General features: G+C 37.9%; 1 protein-coding gene and 1 pseudogene across 13 annotated transcripts in view; one reads left to right on the forward strand and one right to left on the reverse strand.

Annotated features, from left to right (window-relative positions):
* DGKB (diacylglycerol kinase beta) overlaps window positions 1–18982 on the reverse strand; it is a 1170055-nt gene that overhangs the window by 224236 nt on the left and 926837 nt on the right. The window lies entirely within an intron of this gene.
* LOC145524766 (small ribosomal subunit protein eS21 pseudogene) lies at window positions 1205–1475 on the forward strand (annotated as a pseudogene). Its single transcript, XR_014067820.1, has one exon. The product of XR_014067820.1 is annotated as a small ribosomal subunit protein eS21 pseudogene (transcript).

Below are 18982 nucleotides of genomic sequence, written 5' to 3' on the forward strand. Positions count from 1 at the left end.
GGCCAAGGAATTCTATGCCTTTAATTAAGTGTATTGTTTAGTGTGTGTGTGTATTAGTTTCTCAGTCATGTCAGGTTGGACTCTTTGCGACCCCATGGACTATAGCCTGCCAGCCTCCTCTGTCCATGGGGATTCTCCAAGAATACTGGAGTAGGTTGCCATTCACTCCTCCAGGGGATCTTCCCAACCCAGGGATCAAACCCTGGTCTTCTGCATTGCAGGCAGATTCTTTACCATCCAAGCCACCAGGGAATAAGGCTTTTTATTGTTGCTATTTCAAGAGAAGGATGGAAAAGAGGTTTAATCTTCAAGACATATGTGGATACGAGCAAAAACAGAAAAGAACAGCTATCAAAAGTGATGCAGTTCCAGTGTCGGGCCACTCTCACTGTCCCTCTCACAGGCTGCACACTCTGTCTCTCATGGCATTTTCACTTTTTACTGCATGTATGCTATATTTTCCCTTCTTTCTCCCTCCTAACCAGGCTCTTATGCTTACTCACAGTTTCTATTCCCTCACAACTTGAGCTGGCCTTTGGTATCCTAGCTGTTCTTACCCCTCTGTAAACCATGCATTTCAGCTGTGAAGTCACTCCTCAGCCCAGGTTCTGTGTTGTGTAATTTGGGTTAGGACCTCACCCATCCTTTCCATCAGCTCTGACTGGGGTAGACGTGGGCACAGGAGGTTGCAAAACACTGCCTCTTCAAGAAGAGACCTGGGAAATTGGCTCCTCTCAGAAGGAGGCTTTTGGTGGAACAGGCATTCTGAGTCCTTGTTCAAGCAGTACAACGTTTAAGAAAATAGGCAAGTTTATGAATATACTATTTTAGTCCTATCTTTCTACTGATTTCCCATGTGACCTCAAGAAAGTAATTTTATACATATGTTTTATCTGTCAAAGATAAACACATTTTGGAAACTAAATAGACATATTGAAGCCTTCTTTCTGTGAAGCCATAGCTGAAACTTGTGGAGTTCTGAAAGACGCTTAAGTAGTTTGTTTACCTTCAAAAGCTTCTAGTGATTAACAGGACGGATGAAGCATGTAAACGAATGGGTAAAATGTTTAAGGTTTTTGTACCTTAAAATATTTAAAGTGTAAAAACAAATAAGGCAAAAGTGATTTTTTAAAAGAGAGAAAATTTAAATATATAGCTGATAGGATTTAGATTAAAATTGGATAAACCGTCCTTTCTGCGCTCGCGCTCATCGTGGTACCATCAGACCCTCGCTCAACATGCAGAACGACGCCGGTGAGTTCGTGGACCTGTATGTGCCGCGGAAATGCTCCGCCAGCAACCGTATCATCGGCGCCAGGGACCACGCGTCCATCCAGATGAACGTGGCCGAGGGCGAGTCAGATGACTCCATTCTCCGGCTAGCCAAGGCCGACGGCATCGTCTCAAAGAACTTCTGACTGAAGGGGATCCCAGGCATAGAATATTTGATATAAATAAATAGTGAAAACCTAAAATTGGATAAACCATTATTATTATTATTCTGATATTGCTCAGCCATGTATGACTCTTTGTGAAACCATGGAATGTAGCTCACAAGGCTCCTCTGTCCATGGAATTCTCCAGGTAAGAATACTGAAGTGGGTTGCCATTTCCAACTCCAGAGGATCTTCCTGACCCAGGGACTGAACCTGGGCCCCCAGCATTGCAGGCAGATTCTTTACCATTTGATGCACCATAAATCACAGAAAATAATATCTTCCTTAAAAACTTTATAGAAAATACAGTATTTTACTTGATATAATATGGGCCAAGCTTGAATGGAAAAGATTGTAGGAACACATTTTGAAAAGAATAGAGTCATATGGGAATACAGGCTCTCTTATGAGTAAACAATGATTTAGGAATTGATGACTGACTGAAAAAATTTAAAGAGCTGCCTTGAACTTTTAAAAATGGTTTATAAGACTGTCAGACCTTTTCCAGAAGAAGTCTGAAGCTAAATTTAAATTTATTTTCTCAATACTTTAATAGATATCAGAACTTCCATTCAAAGGGAAATAGTATGAAAAACAGAATATGTCATGGACCAAGCTATGCCGCTTGCTGTTTTATGTTGTTGTAGATGTCTTAATTTCCAAGGCCTCAGTCTTCCTTGAAAACATGAAATGACGTAGACCAAAGAATTCGAAAATCTGTGTAGCTCTGTTTTTCTATTGAGTCTGGTCCAATTAGTCAGAGAGTTACCTATCATTACAGAGGCTGTGGTGTATACATTTTAGCACCAAACCACAATTTAATAACAGGGCACAGGAGCCACAATGCCTCCTATTCTGTTCCATTACTAATTTATCAGGGGCTAAAAGCAACCAAAGTGAGAATCCCAGGCAGACAATGGTGCCTTTGAGGGGCAGGATAAGCATCTTTACAGGGAAAGCATCACCATCCTAAAATAGTGGCAGAGCACATGGCCTGAGTGCTCTGAAAGAGAGGACTACAAAAAAGGTATTCTCAGCTTAAATGCCCTTAACACAAAAGCTTCTAGTTGGGATTTATAAGGGGAAAAAAAAGAAAATAGCTCCCAAGAACTTGATTTCACCAGTATCCTTTTGTATGTGTGCTGCTGAGGAGGGGGTGGGGGTAAGGGCAAACTCTGATTTGCCAAAAATCTAACAATACTATGTTTCTTATTTAGAACAAAACCCCAACGTTTTGCTAATGAGGATAAAGAGAGCGGAAGAGAGATTTCTGTGTACTTGCCTGGTTTGGTTATGGAAAGATCATGCATACGGCCATATCCCTTCAGTGTGTTCAAGTTACAGTTCCATGTCTCTCGCCTTCTTCTTTCCTTGGCACTTTGATTTAAAACAAGTAAACAAGCATACAATACTATATGTGTGGATGTGACAATTTAATTTGATTTGAAGGGCAGTAGTTAGACTAAAAAGCGAACAACTCTTGCTAATTATGCCATTTATATATTATCCTTAACCAACATCACAAAATGATATATTTATTTGGAGAATTAGATGAATTAATGGTCTTTCAATTTAAAGAAATGTAAAAGATATATGTGAAAGTAACCTTTTAATATCCCTATCAGGTCGGCAAGGCACTTGGTCACAGACTCTCAATACTAAAGTTCTTTAATTGTAAAAAATTCTATACGAGTGGCAGACATTATTATTACCATAAAGAAGGCAGATAGCAAAGAACTGATGTCTTTGAACTGTGGTGCTGGAGAAGACTCCTGAAAGTCCCTTGGACAGCAAGGAGATCAAACCAGTCAATCTTAAGGGAAGGGAAATCAACCCTGAATATTCACTGGAAGGACTGATGCTGAAGCTGAAGCATCAGTATTTTAGTCATCTGATGAGAACGGACGACTCATTGGAAAAGTCCCTGATGCTGGGGAAATGTTGAGGGCAGAAGAGGGCATCAGAGGATGAGATGGCTGATCAGCATCATGGATGCAATGAACATGAACTTGGGCAAACTCAGGGAGATGATGAGGGACAGGGAGGCCTGGAGTTCTGGTGTTGTAAAAAGTCAGACACAACTGGGCGACTGAACAACAACAACATTACTACCACATACATATCTGCAAGATTATTGGTTGGAAGAAAAATCTCATGTGAAATAAAAGCAATGTGTTTTTTTAAATCTATGTAGAGGACCATGAACTACAAAAGAACATTTAAAATTTTAAATAAGAAAAAAATATTTTCCAGTCTTTTTTTGGTTGAGATTTATGTCTTTGAAGAAGCTGTGCAGTGAGCTGAAGATTACACTGTGCAGTAGTTTCCTTTTCTGCCATATTGTTAGAATCTTCTTCATTATGTTTATTTTCACTCTACCTTTAATGTTTAAACATCCACAACTGAAAACATTTTTTCTCTGACCCATTACTGTCTCTATATAACAAAATAAATCACATAAGAACTGAGAGATGTTCATAGTTCATAAGAATTTTTATCTTTTAGAAATGGCTGTTGCCCCAGCATTCTTAAATGAAAGATTCCAACTGCAAATCCATTCTCAATAATAAAAGATTTAAGCAGGAAATAAAAATGCAGCTTATATAGATGGTAGTACTGAGACTAGGGAGCCTATTTTTGGTGGTAGATAGAATAGTTAGATGAATGGATGTTTCTGATAATAGGATATTTAGTATAGCAGAACCAAGAGGTGAAGATAATGCAACCCAATATGTGTCCCATCATCAGTCTAAATTCATAACAAGGATCACAACTTTCCTCAACAGGAGATGTGATGATGTGTTTGGCAGTCTCATTTCAGATGAGATTCTATAAAAGAGTAAGAACATGAAACTGATGTGCATGTGGAGTTTATAGATTCAGGTTGCCTACTTAATACTCATAGCCAGTATGTTTCTATGAAGCACTGTGAGCTTTCTGGTTTATTACATTGTGCTAGTAATGATGGCAAGGCTGGAGGGCTGGATTTGGGGTTGATTAGGATTGTGCTAATCATTGGAAGGACTGATGCTGAAGCTGAAGCTTAAGCTCCAATGCTTTGGCCACCTAATGTGAAGAGCCGACTCATTGGAAAAGACATTGATGCTGGGAAAGACTGAGGGTGGGAGGAGAAGGGGGTGACAGAGGATGAGATGGTTGGATGGTATCACCGATTCAATGGACATGAACTTGGGCAAACTCTCGGAGATGGTGTAGGACAGGGAAGCCTGGCGTGCTGCAGTCCGTGGGGTCACAAAGAGTCAGACATGACTGAGTGACTGAACAACAACAGGATCTTACTGTTCTGGTTAGCATGAAAGTGATAAGTGTTAGTCACTCAGTCGTGCCCCACACTTTGTGACCTCATGGACTGTAGCCTGCCAGGTTTCTCTGTGCATGAGATTTCCCAGGCAAGAATACTGAAGTGGGTTGCCATTTCTTTCTCCAGGAGATCTTCCTGATCCAGGGATCCAACCTTGGGCTCCTGCATTACAGATTCTTTACTTTTCTGCTTAGCATAGTATAATATGATAGTGGCTGGTATTCATGCAATATGGTACAGAGAACAGATTATAATTGACTGACAACTCTACTTACAAATGCTGTGTATTATATATTTCCACTGATGAAATTCATCTCTTGTTCTGCAAAAGCATGTTCTAAAACTGCGTAGACATGATATTACTCAGTTGTTACTAGTAAATGGTCTTTACCTTCCCTCCCTCCCTTTTGTTCATGTTGAAGAGAGTGTGTGTGCATTTTTACAAAGATATATCTGCATATTAGTAATTTCATTTTGTACCCACAGATAAGCAATATGATAATATATGGAGTTATTTCATATTTTACTTGCAGAATGATTTTTAGAGGGATTTAAATCATTGGAAGCATATTTATATTTCATCAAATTGTGAAAGACTGCCCTAGATTTGACCATCTATGTCCCTTTCTTTATGGGCTTGAGCAGTGCGCTTGGGTGGGACTTGGTTAGTAAGACAGCATCACAACCTGCATGCTCTTGTGCATAAACCGCCCAGGATTTGAGGTAAAAGGTAACTTCCTGTGTGGTCACTGATGGCCTACTTGCTCCAGGTAGCACCTCACACCCCCACCGCCAAAAGGTGACAGTCTTATGCTTCAGCTTCTTCCTCTGGATTTTGGCATTCTATTTAGAAGGTTCCTTGCAGGTATTATACAATGATCTGTCCTGTTTTTGGCAATAGGCTCCAAATTTTAACCTTGCTTTCTCCTCTTGTAACAACTTAATCCTACTTTCATATACCTCGTCAGAGCTTTTTGTTTTCTTTTTACTAAGATGCCTACCTCCTCACATCTATGAAAAATCTTCAGTGATTTCTAATTATTCCAAATTCAAATGTGTTGGTATAGCAAAAAAGACCCTTTATGAACTGATTCTTCCCTACCTGGCTTTAAATTGTTTTGATCACTTGATACTTGTTCCCTTTAACATCAGACTTACAGCTTCTCACATTCTGCTGTTTCTCCCTGCATGGGTAGCACAAATGCATTTTTGTCTACTTTGAAAGGGCTCCTCCTTTGCCTTAGATAAATTTCTCTTCTCTGTTTAAAATTCAGTTTAAGCATCACTACCTCTGAAACGTCCCTCTACCACCTTTGGGCGGAAGTAACGGACAGTTTTTATGTTACAATTGCTTTGAATATACTTAACTCCCATGGTTTTGCTTTTTTTTTCATTCCGTTTTTAAATGTGTATATATCTTTTTGAATCTTAAGGCAGACATCACAACTCGCAATTCTATATAATCCCAATTCCTACCACTCGCCCTGACATAGAGTGGTTAACCAATAAAAAGTCTTTGTGCGAAAACTTGTTGAACTAATATTTAATTATAAACTTTCTTTTCCCAGTGACAGAACACAAAGTACTGAGTCATAATTCAACATAAGCCATTTCTTCAGCTGAACTAGGCTTACACTAAAATCTTTCCACACTTTTCCCCTCTAATTGTTTTTCATTCAGAAACAGGAAAGCAACATTTAGCAAGCACTTAATTGCAGCAGGCCTGGAAGGAGTCAAATGAAGTCCACGTGTGGAAATTTAATATTTTCAATTCAAATAGGGTATCTGCTTGTTAGAACAGCCATAGTTTCTCTGCCTCAGACATCTGACAGAAGATAAGAAACAACTAAGAAAATACAAAATTTCTTGAGAAAATCAACTAGCAATTCTTAATAGCCCTTAACAAATCCAAAATGTCAGTGATGTTCTCCCACTTAAGATTAGAATTCCAAAAGTTTAGAAACACATCTCCAAAGCTAGCTCATAATGATGATGAAGCTAATCAAATTTTAGGACAATGCAAATTCTAAGTAACAAACTAAACTGTCATTTAATCATGTATTTTAAAGTGAGTGCTTTTCTAATTGTTCATTCATAAAGAGATATTTCTTTATTCTTTAGGAATATAAATGTAAGAAGTTCTGAAATCTCATTCATAATTTTAGTTGCCAGCCTAATATCTATTAGTATACAGAAAATACTTTGTTATTTTGTAATACTCAAAAAACAGAAGATATTATATTCATGTTGCTGTGATGCAGTAGATGAAGTTTTACTGTTTCTTAATATATTAGCACAGTTACATCAGCCCTGCTAACAACTATGGCCTCAATATTTAGGGACAGAAATGTTTTTGATCAGTGATACCACACAGGTCCCTATTCCTTATAATAAAGTCAAGTAAACCTGCTTATCATTGTTGTTGAGTTGTAGAACTATGTATATTCTTACATCCTATCTCCTCCTCTCAAACAAACTTCTTTTATTAGGTAAACATTTCTTGAGAAATCCACTTTTTTCCAAAAAGCAACTTTTTAGTTAATAAAGACATAAAACCTGAGTTAAATTACATTAGATTTACAAGATAGAATATTAAACACTACTTAAATATCATTAAAATATATTACAGTATAAAGTAGATGCCCAGGGTACATTTTAACTGAAAATTTGTTTTGCAATATTATATACCCAGTACTATATCAAATCTCTATTGTATGTATGTAATATACATATAATAGTAATTGGAAGTATACACTAAATTATTAGAGGGATTATACTTATTATTAGATCATACTACTATGCATTGTATCTATTTTTCCTGAGGTGCATTTCAGTATTACAAAAATAATATTAGCATTTAGAAAACATTGTATGCTGACCACTTTGTTAGGATCTTTCCTGTGGATTATGTTAATTAATACAACAACCAAATGGTGTAGGTACTATTACAACTTCCATTCTAAAGATGAAGAAAGAGAATATTTAAAAAAAATTTTAAAGTTTATTTTGAAAAACATAAACTGGAAAATTCTATTTCTATAATATTACTTAACCAGAATTTCTCAGTCTGCATCTGTGGAGAGAATTATTGCTTTTGTATTTTTTATTTTTGTAAATTATTTATTTAAATTGGAGGCCAATTACTTTACAATATTGTAGTGGTGTTTGCCATACATTGACATGAATCAGCCATGGGTATACATGTGTCCCCCATCCTGAACACCCCACCCACAACCCTCCCCATCCCATCCCACAGGGTCGTCCAAGTGGATCGGACCTGAGTGCCCTGTCTCATGCATCAAACCTGGACTGGGGATCTATTTCACATATGATAATATACATGTTTCAATGCTATCTCTCAAATCATCCCACCCTCGCCTTCTTCCACAGAGTCCTAACGTCTGTTCTTTACATCTGTGTCTCTTTTGCTGTCTCACATATAGAGTCATTGTTACCATCTTTCTAAATTCCATATATATGCATTAATATACTGTATTGGTGTTTTTCTTTCTGACTTACTTCACTCTGTATAACAGGCCCAGTTTCATCCACCTCATTAGAATTAATTCAAATGCATTCTTTTTAATATCTGAGTAATAGTCCATTGTGTATATGTACCACAGCTTTCTTATCCATTCATCTGCCAATGGACATCTAGGTTACTTCCAGGTCCTAGCTATTGTAAATAGTGCTGTGATGAACACTGAGGTACATGTGTCTCTTTCAGTTCTGGTTTCCTCAGTGTGTATGCCCAGCAGTGGGATTGCTGGGTTGTATGGCAGTTCTATTTCCAGTTTTTTAAGGAATCTCCACACTGTTCTCCATAGTGGCTGTACTAGTTTGCATTCCCATGAACAGTGTAAGAGGGTTCCCTTTTCTCTGCATCCTCTCCAGCATTTATTGTTCGTAGACTTTTTGATAGCAGCCATTCTGACCGGGGTGAGATGGTACCTCATTTCGGTTTTGATTTGCATTTCTCTAATAATGAGTGATGCTGAGCATCTCTTCATGTGTTTGTTAGCCATATAACAAACACATGCCTTCTTTGGAGAAATGTCCGTTTAGTTCTTTGGCCCATTTTTTGATTGGGTCATTTATTTTTCTGGAATTGAGCTGCATGAGCTTCTTGTATATTTTTGAGATTAATTCTTTGTCAGTTGCTTCATTTGCTATTTTCTCCCATTCTGCAGGCTGTCTTTTCACCTTGCTTATAGCTTCCTTCATTGTGCAAAATTAGGTTCCATTTGTTTATTTTTGCTTTTATTTCCATTATTCTGGGAGGTGGCTCATAGAGGATCCTGCTGTGATTCATGTCAGTTGCCTCCTTTGTCAAAGATAAGGTGTCCATAGGTATGTGGATTTATCTCTGGGCTTTCTATTTTGTTCCATTGATCTAGATTTCTGTCTTTGTGCAACAACCATACTGCCTTGATGACTGTAGCTTTGTAGTATAGTCTGAAGTCAGGCAGGTTGATTCTTCCAGTTCCATTCTTCTTTCTCAAGATTGGTTTGGCTATTTGAGGCTTTTTGTAGGTCCATGAAAATTGCAAAATTATTTGTTCTAGTTCTCTGAAAAATACCATTGGTAGCTTGATAGTGATTGCATTGAATCTATAGATTGCTTTGGGTAGTATACTCATTTTTACTATATTGATTCTTATGATCCATGAACATGGTATATTTCTCCATCTATTTTTTTCATCTTTGATTTCTTTCATCAGTGTTTTAGAGTTTTCTATATATAAGTCTTTTGTTTCTTTAGGTAGATTTATTCCCAAGTATTTTACTCTTTTCATTGCAATAGTGAATGGAATTGTTTCTTTAAATTCTCTTTCTGTTTTCTCATTGTTAGTTTACAGGAATGAAACGGATTTCTGTGTGTTAATTTTATATCCTGCCCTTTACTATATTCATTGATTAGCTCTAGCAATTTTCTGGTGGTGTCTTTAGGGTTTTCTATGTAGAGGATCATATCATCTGCAAAGAGTGAGAGTTTTACTTCTTCTTTTCCAATCTGGATTCCTTTTATTTCTTTTTCTCCTCTGATTGCTGTGGCTACAACTTCCAAAACTATGTTGAATAGTAGTGGTGCGAGTGAGCACCCTTGTCTTGTTCCTGACTTTAGAGGAAATGCTTTCAATTTTTCACCATTGAGGATAATGTTTGCTATGGGTTTATCAGATATGGATTTTATTATGTTGGGATATGTTCCTTCTATGCCTGCTTTCTGGAGGGTTTTTTTTTTTATCATAAATGGATGTTGAATTTTGTCAAAGGCTTTCTCTGCATCTATTGAGATAATCATATGGTTTTTATCTTTCAGTTTGTTAATGTGGTGTATCACATTGATTGATTTGTGAAGATTGAAGAAACTTTTCATCCCTGGGATAAAGCCCACTTAGTCATGATGTATGATCTATTTAATATGTTGTTGGATTCTGTTTGCTAGAATTTTGTTGAGGATTTTTGCATCTATGTTTATCAGTGATATTGGCCTGTAGTTTTCTTTTTTTGTGGCATCGTTGTCTGATTTTGGTATCAGGGTGATGTTGGCCTCATAGAATCAGTTTGGCAGTTTACCTTCCTCTGCAATTTTCTGGAAGAGTTTGAGTAGGTTAGGTGTTAGCCCTTCTCTAAATTTTTGGTAGAATTCACCTGTGAAGCCATCTGGTACTAGGATTTTGTTTGTTGGAAGATTTTTGATTACAGTTTCAATTTCCATGCTTGTGATGGGTCTCTTAAGATTTTCTATTTCTTCCTGGTTCAGCTTTAGAACGTTATACTTTTCTAAGAATTCGTCCATTTCTTCCAAGTTGTCCATTTTATTGGCATATAGTTGCTGATAATAGTCTCTTATGATCCTTTGTATTTCTGTGTTGTCTGTTGTGATTTCTCCATTTTCATTTCTAATTTTGTTGGTTAGATTCTTCTCCCTTTTTTTCTTGATGAGTTTGGCTAATGGTTTGTCTATTTTATTTATCTTCTCAAAGAAACAGCTTTTAGTTTTGTTGATTTTTGCTATAGTCTCCGTTCTTTCTTTTTCATTTATTTCTGCCCTAATTTTTATGATTTCTTTCCTTCTACTAACACTAGGGTTCTTCATTTCTTTTTCTTGTTGCTTTAGGTGTAACGTTAGGTTTTTTATTTGATTTTTCTCTTGTTCATTGAGGTTAACTTGTATTTCTATGAACCTTCCCCTTAGCACTGTTTTTACTGAATCCCACAGGTTTTGAGTTGTTGTGTTTTCATTTTCATTCGTTCTACGCATATTTTTATTTCTTTTTTGACTTCCTCTGATTTGTTGGTTTTTCAGAAGCATGTTGTTTAGCCTCAACATGTTTGTATTTTTAATAGTTTTTTTTTTTTTTTCCTGTAGTTAACATCTAATTTTACCACATTGTGATCAGAAAAGATGCTTGAGATGACTTCATTTTTTTCGAATTTTTCAAGGCTGGATTTATGGCCCTGGATGTGATCTATTCTGGAGTGTGTTCCATGTGCACTTAAGAAAAATGTGAAATTCATTGTTTTGGGGTGAAATGTCCTATAGAAATAAATTAGATCTAACTAGTCCATTGTATCATTTAAAGTTTGTGTTTCCTTGCTAATTTTGTTTAGTTGATCTATCCATAGGTGTCAGTGGGGTATTAAAGCCTCCCACTATTATTGTGTTACTGTTAATTTCCCAGTTCATACTTGTTAACATTTGCTGTACATATTGTGGTGCTCCTTTGTTGGGTGCATATAAATTTATAATTTATCTTCTTCTTGGATTGATTCTTTGATCATTATGTAGTGGCCTTCTTTGTCTCTTTTCATGGCCTTTATTTCAAAGTCTATTTTATTTGATATGAGTATTGTTACTCCTGCTTTCTTTTGGTCCCCATCTGCATGAAATATCTTTTTCCAACCCTTCACTTTCAGTCTGTATGTGTCCCTTGTTTCAAGGTGGGTGTCTTGTAGACAGCATATATAGGGGTCTTGTTTTTGGATCCATTCAGCCAGTCTTTGTCTTTTGGTTGGGGCATTCAACCCATTCACATTTAAGGTAATTATTGATAAGTATGATCCTGTTGCCATTTACTTTGATGTTTGGGGTTCGAGTTTATAAACCTTTTCCGTGTTTCCTGTCTAGAGATGATCCTTTAGCATTGGTTGAAGAGCTGGTTTGGTGGTGCTGAATTCTCTCAGCTTTTGCTTGTCTGTAAAGCTTTTGATTTCTCCTTCATATTTGAATGAGATCCTTGCTGGGTACAGTAATTTGGGTTGTAGGTTTTTCTCTTTCATCACTTTAAGTATGTTCTGCCATTCCTTTCTGGCTTGAAAAGTTTCTATTGAAAGATCAGCTGTTATCCTTATGGCGATCCCTCGTATGTTATTTGTTGCTTTTCCCTTGCTGCTTTTAATATTTGCTCTTTGTGCTTAATCTTCGTGAATTGGATTAATATGTGTTTTGGGGTGTTTTGTCTTAGGTTTATCCTGTTTGGGACTCGCTGGGTTTCTTGGACTTGGGTGGCTATTTCCGTCCCCATTTTAGGGAAGTTTTCAACTATTATCTCCTCAAGTATTTTCTCATGGTCTTTCTTTTTGTTTCCTCTTCTGGGACTCCTATGATTCGAATGTTGGGACTTTAACATTGTTCCAGAGATCTCTGAGGTTTTCTTCATTTATTTTATTAATTTTTCTTTTTTCCTCTCTGCTTCATTTATTTCCACCATTCTATCTTCCACCTCACTTATCTTATCTTCTGCCTCAGTTATTCTACCGTTGGTTTCCTCCAGAGTGCCTTAGGTCTCAGTAATTGCATTATTCACTATTGATTGACTCTTTTTTATTTCTTCTAGGCCCTTGTTAAACATTTACGCATCTTCTCAATCCTTGTCTCTAGTCTATTTATCTGTAACTCCATTTTGTTTTCAAGATTTTGGATCATCTTTACTATCATTATTCTGAATTCTTTTTCAGGTAGACTCCCTATCTTCTCCTCTTTTGTTTGGCTTGGTGGGCATTTATCATCTTCCTTTACCTGCTGAATATTTCTCTGCCTTTTCATTTCATTTAGATTGCTGTATTTGGGGTGGCCTTTCTGTATGCTGGAAGTTTGTGGTTCCTCTTTATTGTGGAGGTTCCTCCCTGTGGGTGGGGTTGGACGAATGGCTTGTCAAGGTTTCCTGTTTAGGGAAGCTTGCATCCATGTTCTGGTGGGTGGAGCTGGATCTCTTCTTTCTGGAGTGCAATGAAATGTTCAGTAGTGAGTTGTGAGGTGTCTGTGGGTTTGGTGTGACTTTTGGCTGCCTGTATTTTTGTGCTCAGGGTTATGTTCCTGCTTTGTTGGAGAATTAGTTTGGTATATCCTGCTAAGAAACTTGTTGGCTCTTGGGTGGAGCTTGGTTTCAGTGTAGATATGGAGGCTTTTTGATGAGCTCTTACTGATTAATGTTCCTTGGAGTCAGGAGTTTTCTGGTGTTCTCAAGTTTTGGCTTTCAGTCTTATTTTTACAGTAGCCTCAAAACTTCTCCATCCATACAGCACAGATGATAAAACACCTAGGTTAATGGTGAAAAGGTTTTCCACAATGAGAGACATCCAGAGAAGTTCACAGAGTTACATGGAGAAGAGAAGAGGGAGGAGGGAGATAGAAGTGACCAGGAAGAGAATGGGGGAATCAAAAGGGGAGAGAGCAATCTAGCCAGTAATCAATCCCCTATGCGCTCTCCACAGTCTGGAACACCCAGAGAGATTCACAGAGTTAAGCAGAGAGGAGAAGGGAGAGGGAGGAGCTAGAGGTGACCTGAGGGAGAAAAGGGAGAGTCAAAATCGGAGAGAGCAATCAAGCCAATAATCACAACCCTAAGCAAAAATGGGTACTGCAGATTTGATTCTTAAAGGTGTAAAACTGATAACAAATACCAAAAGGCAAAGATTAAAAATCTGGAGTAGAGGTTAGACTCTGAAAAATACAGTATTAAAAATACAAAACAAAATCAATCACAAAAGTTATAAAAAATATACATGAAATTTGCTTTAAAAATAGGGTCTCTTTTTGCAAGGCAATAGTAGGTTATAAAAATGAAAATTAAAGGAGTAATAAAGAACTTAAAAATTAAAAAATAAAAAAGATAATACTAAAAATATATCTAGGAATTTCTCTGGAGCTGTTGAGGGCAGTGTGGGGTCAGTGCAGTTTCAGATAGTTCCTTGTTCCAGCTTATACTTCTTCTCAAGGTCTACAGGCCCCTTCCAATGGTTAGTCAATGCTAAATACAGGGTTTCAGTCTGTTGCACCTGTCATTTCCAGAGCAGTTCCCTCTTCTTTTTTTATTTTGGCTTTCTCTGTTTGCAAGTCTCTTCGGTGTCTAATTTCTGCTCTGACACAAGGGGGTGAAGGTGGTCACTTATTTAGGCTCACTTGTTCAGTTGTGCTGTGGGGAGGGAGGAACACTGCAAAGAAATATCATTGGTGTGTGTGGGGAGTGCTCACAGTGTATGGACAACACTGGGTTTGCCCCAGCTCATGGTGTGTGTGCTTTCCCGACCAGGTGCTTGGAGAGCACACTCTCCCAGGTGGGCTGTGTGTCTTAATCACCTCCCTGGTCTGGCCACCCAATTTCCCACCGTGCCGCAGGAGTGCCATTTCAGGTATGCTGTGTTTCTCCTCTGGGAAGCTGATCTCTGGCTGTGACCCTCCCAGTGGATGTCAACCGTCCAGGATCCCAGGAAGACTTGGTTAGAAACTGGGAGCCTGCTCACAGTTTGGTAGAGGATGTTGTCTCTGGGGCCAAGATTGCCCCTTGCTTTTCGGCTCTGGATGTTGCCCTCCTGTCTCTCTGCCTCTGGTGGGGGGATGGGCCAATCTGCAGCAGGCTAGCTCTCTTTTGGTACTTGCTCAGTCCTTTGTTCTGTGAGTGGGTCAGGCTGCGCCTTAGGTTAGAGTTTTTCGTGGGAAAGTTCTCTCTCTCTTTTTTTCCCTCTCTCTCTCTCTCTGGCTATCCCACAGTTTGGGTTGCTATCTCACATTAGCTCCCTCAGATTTGTCCTCAGGGCATTCAGGCCCGGTCCTTATCCTAGGCATGCAACCTGCACCTCTGTGTTTAGCCCCTGCTCACTGGTGGCTGACACGAGTGTCTGGGCTACTACTCCGTTGAGAGTTGTGGTTAGGTGCGTATTCTGTGTGTTGTTTTTTTTTTCCTCCCGGTTATGTTGCCCTCTGAGATTCCAAAACTCCCCACAGACCCAGTGGTGAGAGGGTTTCTTGGTGTTTGGAAACTTCTCCTCCTTCACGACTCCCTATCTGGAATGGGTCTCATTCCTACTCTTTTGTCTCTCTTTCTGTCTTTTATATTTTGTCCTACCTCCTTTTGAAGAGAATGGGCTGCTTTCTGGGTGCCTGGTGTCCTCCACCCACTCAGAAGTTGTTTTGAGGAAGTTGCTCAACATTCACATGATCTTTTGATGGATTTGCAGTGGAAAAAGTGGTCTCCCCGTCCTATTCCTCCGCCATCTTAGGACCGCCCAGAATTATTGCTTAATGTTAAATTTAAAATAACTTATTAGAAATAACTCATTCCTAATATGTATTTCTTTTGATTTGACCATTTACGTACACCAAGCCCTAAGTACACTCATAAAATGTACTGCCACTGCATAGGTAGTACAAAGTTGAACAAGACACGAAACTTACTAGTGTGTCCAGAAAGTTATTGATTGCATCACAGTTGCTGCTATAATAGAGAGGCTACAAAGTGGTAATGGACCTAAGTGGCGGGAGGGATGCAGTAAGTAAATGTCTCAGAGAAGATGCCCTTATAGGTGATGAAGATACCCTAATCTAGGGGTTTAAGCTGCTCATCCTATTCATCTTTCTCAAGGCATTCCAAATACAGCAGACTGAGAACTGACAAAGAACTAAAATTAAGTATAAAACAGTTTAGCAGAGGTAAGGAAATGCTATTTGAGACAAAAGTCTCATAGACCACTTTGTGGTTTACAAATCACCTGGGTTGGGCTCACTGATGGTTATACATACAAAGCTGCATCTGATGACTCACAATATACATTAACTGGACCCCAATTAGCTATGTGCCAAAGATGGACATTAAATGCTTTTTACTTTTGAAATCAATTATGATACACACTTTGGGAAGGTACATTTATGTGTGTGGGAAGATGTTACATAGGTTATTTAGAGAAACAAAGAACACATTTACAAGACAAATTCAAATTTAGCACATTTGATAAATCCTTGACCTTTATAACCCTGATAACAGTCAGCATTTCTGGATTAGCTTCAAATAGTCAAATATCACATCGTATTTGTGTTTAAACATTTTTAAAAAGACTTATGTTTGGAACTGCCTTTTCTGTATTACTAGAAATTATTCTGTATACATCAATGGACTGGCATAGGTTTTTCTTTTTTAAAAAAATTCCCTTTAGAAAGTGACAGCAATTAGGTGTTAGAGATCTCTTTGCCTACTGACCCACAAAATTTGCAATGTCAGAAATCATTATTTATAATTAGTGCTAGTATACAGCTGAGCATTCTCTTCAACCACTATGGGAAGCCCTTCATGAAATCTATCTTATGTAACAGACAACACCTGTGAGCCAGCTTTGCCCAGGTCTGTGTGGCATCACTTCTTATCTATCCAAAGTGTGTACTTCACTGAGCACTGGAGCATAATACTTTGGAAGGGCAGAGTACATATAACTGGACAAACTTAAGGAATAAAACAACTTCGTACATTAGCATGCCAACAATATGGGCTTTATGGCATCTAGACTCTGAAAAGTGAAATGAACAATGAGAGAGCACTGCTTGAGCACTAATATTTTGTACTAAAGAATATGAAAGGAGATCAAATTTGGATTTGGATTTCAGAATCTCTTATGGTAACTAATGATGTTCAAAAGAGGAGAAGGAGTTTGAACTAAGAATTGGGTAAGCATTCATACATGGAAAAGTTTACTTAAAAATGACATTCATATTTTGAAATGACTGTTCACTGTCCTAAACTCTCATTTTTGCAGTCCTTTGGGAAAGACTGAGGGCAGGAGGAGAAGGGGGCAACAGAAGATGAGATGGTTGAATGGCATCACCGACTCAACGGACATGAGTTTGAGCAAACTCCAGGAAACAGCGAAGGACAGGGAGCCTGGAGTGCTGCAGTCCACGGGGGTAACAAACAGTTGGACACGACTGAGAGACTGAAAAACAACAACTGTGTTGCATAACATTTTTCAGATCTTTTTGGAAGGGAAACTTTTGTAAGTTCATAAGAACTTTTTCATAAGTTCACTGATCATTAAATGTCTGGATAAATTCTGAGATTCCAGACTGTTTTTCAATAACTGCAGTTATAAATACATAAGCATACTACAACTTAACATATTTTAGTTATTATTAGAATTATAAAGTACATGCCAAAATCTAAGACAATGTTAGAAAAATGTTTCCATTGACAAGAAGGCACCAAAACATAAAATTGGAAATGTCAACCCACTACAGTATTCTTGCCTGTAAAATCCCATGGACAGAGGAGCCTGGTGGGCTACAGTTCATAAGGTCACAAAAGAGCTGGACATGACTTAATGACTAAACAACAACAACAATGAGTTCCTCAGTCCTACATTTCAGTATTTCTTTTCTAATTAGGTTAGGGTTAATTCAATCACGTAGGGTTTGTGATGCCATTTTTTCTTAACTCCAATATTTTTAATGGAAATTTTCCAGGAACTTCTAAGTTGTTCTAAATGTGTTACCATAGTTAACAATTGGTAGATGCACAACAAAGATGTGTTGAACCAATACTCATTTATTGATTGTCGGTTTTCACCTACGTCTATTGCATGGGCTACATGACTGATATGGAAGCCATGTCACTGTAAACACACAATTAGAGTCCATGGTTCACGTGCTACTAGATCTTCACTAGGAATAACTGACAACGGTAGGCTTCAACCAAAACGTTTAAGTGAACACTCTTTTAAACTAGGTGGTGGAGTAATGAGAGAACAACAGAGAAAGTGAGTGCAGAGATTTTTCAACAGATCCTAGAAGCCAAATTGTTGTATTATTATACAACATGAAACAATAACAGATTTCATTAATATGCTTAGATCTAAGGCATTTTAATAATTTTAGTTTAACAGAAGAGCCATTTCCAATGAGTTGAGCCTCACAGACCTACTGTGAAATATATTTGAAAGATCAGAATTTTAAGCACAACTTAATTCCATGGCATTGTCTCATTTTTACCTTGGTTTTTTGGGGGTACACTGGAGTGTGTAATGGAATGGAAATGGCACAGGCAACTGAGACTATAACACTTCAGGAATAATAGAAGCTTTCTTTGCTAGTTTTCTTAAGATTCTTATGATCCTAATGCTATCAGGATCAGAAATGGAGAGAATGACAAATACCATGTCTAATCCAAGAAGACGATGTTTGTGGGTACATAAGAAAAAGAATCTTGAACTTTCTGAACTGGTTGGGAAGAATTTGAAGGTGTTAGAACTCCTGACATTCTGGAAATGAGATGTCTATCTGAGTTTTTACTATTAATAATCCTGGATGACTCTGGCCTGGGAGATTATATTTATTATTTTTCAATAATTTTTTAGTGCCATTGTTGTTGTTGTTTAGTTGCTAAGTCATGTCTGTTCTTCGTGACCACATGGACTGCAGCATCCCAGGCTTCCCTGTCCATCACCAACTCCCAGAATTTACTCAAACTCATGTCTATTGAGTTGGTGATGCTATCCAACCATCTCATCCTCTGTAGCCCTCTTCTCCTCCTGCCTTCAATCTTTACCAACACCAGTCTTTATCAAATAAGTTGGCTCTTCATATCAGGTGTCCAAAGAATTGGAGCTTTAGCATCAGTCCTTATAATGAATATTCTGGGTTGATTTCCTTTAGGATTGACTGGTTTGATCTCCTTGAAGTCCAAGGGACTCTCAAGACTTTGCTCTAGCACCACCACGTCTATGGTATTTTTCATACACTGAATTAATATACTAAGTTCATGGAGTCACAAAGAATCAGACACAACTGAGTGACTAACACTTTCACACTTTCACTTGCACATTCATAACTTTAAAAGAACTCACTCAGGAACTGACTGTAAGAACACATTTTAGTAGTTAGGTCTCACTCATAGTTGCTATGATTTACTTCTGACCAATTATATACTCCCAGGAGTAAAGTGCCCCTTGCACTTTT

This window comes from Giraffa tippelskirchi, chromosome 10 (genome assembly GCF_054371585.1).
Source record: "Giraffa tippelskirchi isolate mGirTip1 chromosome 10, T2T-mGirTip1v1.2.pri, whole genome shotgun sequence".
Classification (NCBI taxonomy): domain Eukaryota; kingdom Metazoa; phylum Chordata; class Mammalia; order Artiodactyla; family Giraffidae; genus Giraffa; species Giraffa tippelskirchi.